This window comes from Pristiophorus japonicus, unplaced genomic scaffold (assembly GCF_044704955.1).
Source record: "Pristiophorus japonicus isolate sPriJap1 unplaced genomic scaffold, sPriJap1.hap1 HAP1_SCAFFOLD_33, whole genome shotgun sequence".
In the NCBI taxonomy this organism is placed as follows: domain Eukaryota; kingdom Metazoa; phylum Chordata; class Chondrichthyes; family Pristiophoridae; genus Pristiophorus; species Pristiophorus japonicus.
Window position 1 is genome coordinate 3,732,598 of NW_027253106.1, and position 2,741 is coordinate 3,735,338.

Here is a 2,741-nt window from a genome sequence, read left to right on the forward strand (position 1 = left end):
AGGATGAAAGGGGATCTCATAGAAACATTTAAAATTTGGATGGGACGGGACAGGTTCGATGCAGGAAGAATGTTCCCGAAGTTGGGGAAGTCCAGAACCAGGGAACACTGTATAAGGATAAGGGGCAAGCCGGACTGACATATGAGGAGAGACTGGATCAACTGGGTCTTTGTACATTGAAATTTAGAAGGATGAAGGCGATCTCATAGAAACATTTAAAATTCTGATGGGACTGGTGAGTGCCAACTTTAGCTCAGCCGTTACTTCGTAAACCAACTTTGTGAAAAGTTTGAATTTGTCTTAATGCAGTCGCTGCCTGGTGTTTTTGTTGTCATTTTCAATCTCCTTCTTTCACACTGAAACAAATGGTAACCCTATTTGTAAATTAGGAATGCGAGATTTTTAGAGAGCATATTTAAATGCTTCACAAAAACATTCTGATCACGACAGCTACAGGGTTCGATTCCCAGTTAGAGAAGTAATTTTGCTACCAGGGTTTTTAATTAAATTGAAGTAATTTAATTAAATTACACAGATGACCCAAAGCACTTCAGAGTGGTGTCAAAACAAATGAGTTGGTAATTAGAAAAATAGGAATGTCAGAAGTTGGATTTGAGTTTCTGGGATGGAGGATGAACAACCCTCTGTGCACTGGAACTGGGAAGGGTGAATAATGAATGAGTTGTTTCCGGGTTTGAAATGCGGCTTGTATTTGCTGGTATTAACCGATAGCATTATTTAGCAGAATGAAATAAATGCTAACATGATCACTGAGCGACAGTCGAAATATCAACAACTTAATTTTAATAATTTGTGAAACTTGAATCATTTAGGAAGTTTTATTCCTTTTCTGATTTTACACACTCTGTAATTTAGGAGACTGGTTTTAAATGTTCATTGCTCACCATGGAGTCAGAGAAGTTTACAGCACGGAAGGAGGCCATTGTCACATGAACAATGAACATTTAAAACCAATTTTTGTTTCAGAAATAATGTTTCCACCCGGGCTTGAACCGGGAACTTTTCGTGTGTGAGGCGAATGTGATGACCGCTACACTACAGAAACTAACGCCTAATGCTATGCCCAGAGAGAAATGTTCAGCAACAAGCTGCAATACTCAATCCCTCTCTCTGCAAAAAGTTCCTTTCACAACATCTCTCTGACCGGAACTGCACCAAAATAAAATATTCCTTTCAAGTGTGCAATTTATTTTCGTTTAACTTTTATTTTGCTTTCATGGTATAACATCGTTAAGGAATCGATAATCTGCTTTTGCACAATGAAAGAAATCCTAACAGAGGGAAAGTCAGTCGGTCAATAATTGGTTCTGTGCTCTGCATGTTGGTAATGTTGCCATGGTGATCCAAAGATCTGTGGGAAAGCAAGTTGTGAGGAGGACACAAACAATCTGCAAAGCGATATCGATAGGCTCAGTGGCTGGGCTGTAATTTGTAAGATGGAGTATAATGTGGGAAATTTGAGGTTATCCACTGTGGTAGGGATAATAGTCAGGCCATCCTGACTATTCAGTGCTGTGTGTGGCCACCTGCAGGTTGATTTTGAACTTTTGTGTCCTGTCACATGAAATAAATGAGGGCAGCAGGCGTATCTCTGCCTGACACCGGGAAATAGTGAGAGAGACCTTGGAGCAAGGGTCTGGTTATTGCCAAACAGCAAAGGAAATATTAATTCTGGAAAACAAATATCTGAAAGAACAGTGACCCCGACCAGATTGGAACACAAAATCTTCGGATTTACCGTCAGACACACTACCGTTGCGCCACGAGGCCTACACAGTGCGGTGGAGATGTTCGTCGAAATGAAGGTTCTGCAATACAAGTGGCTTGGAAATCAGGAGAACCAGTTTCGAGGTTTGAATTTCGAGATAAACCCATGGTGCGGAGCCAACAGATCTCTGGCAGCGATCAGTGACAGGAAGGTGCAACTTAAACAGTCCTGACTAGCTCAGTCGGTAGAGTATGGGACTGTTAATCTCAGGGTTGTAAGTTCAAACCCCACGTTGGACGAATTATTTTCCTTAAACTTTTTGGTGCTTTCACAAGAAAACATCTTTAATAGAACCCATAATCTTCTTTTGCACAATGAAAGAAATGCGAACTGAGGGAGAGTTGATCATTTAATCATTTATTCTGTGCTCTGTATAAGAACACATAAACCAGGAGCAGGAATCGGCCATTTGGCCCTTCGAGACTGCCTTCTTATGCACTGAAACAAATTTTAACCGTGTTTTTAAATGAGCAGTGCGAGATATTTAGGGGGCACATTTCAATGCTTCACAAAGCCATTCCTTTCGCTGCAGCTACCCAGGATCGATTCCCGGTTTGAGAAGTAACTTTGATATCACTGTTTGTAATTGAAATGGCGTCATTTTATTAACTTCGATGGATGTCCAAAGCACTTCAGAGTGGTGTCCAAACAAATGAGTTTGTAATTAAAAACGCTGAATTTCAGAATTGGGATTTGAACCCACGCCTCCAGAGGAGACAGTGACCTGAACCAACGCCTTAGACCGCTCGGCCATCCTGACTGTTGGATGCTCCAGTTGCAAGTTATTACACTGGAAAGTTTCAAAACGGGCACTTGTTCAGTGCAGCTGGAAGGCCCAGTGACCGGGATATCCTCGCCCCCGGGGTTTTCCTGAGCCTGTGCTCGATGTACGGGGAGCTTTGGCACGGGTCCGAGGTAGCTTGCATGTGTAGGCTGCTTGCTGGCTTCAGGT

The 2,741-nt window shown here is 42.1% G+C and overlaps 1 non-coding gene across 1 annotated transcript; it reads right to left on the reverse strand.

Annotated features, from left to right (window-relative positions):
* Positions 1–993: 993 nt before the first annotated feature.
* Positions 994–1,066, reverse strand: trnav-cac (transfer RNA valine (anticodon CAC)). The gene has a single exon. It is a non-coding gene; the product is annotated as a tRNA-Val (tRNA).
* Between the last annotated feature and the right edge of the window lie 1,675 nt (positions 1,067–2,741).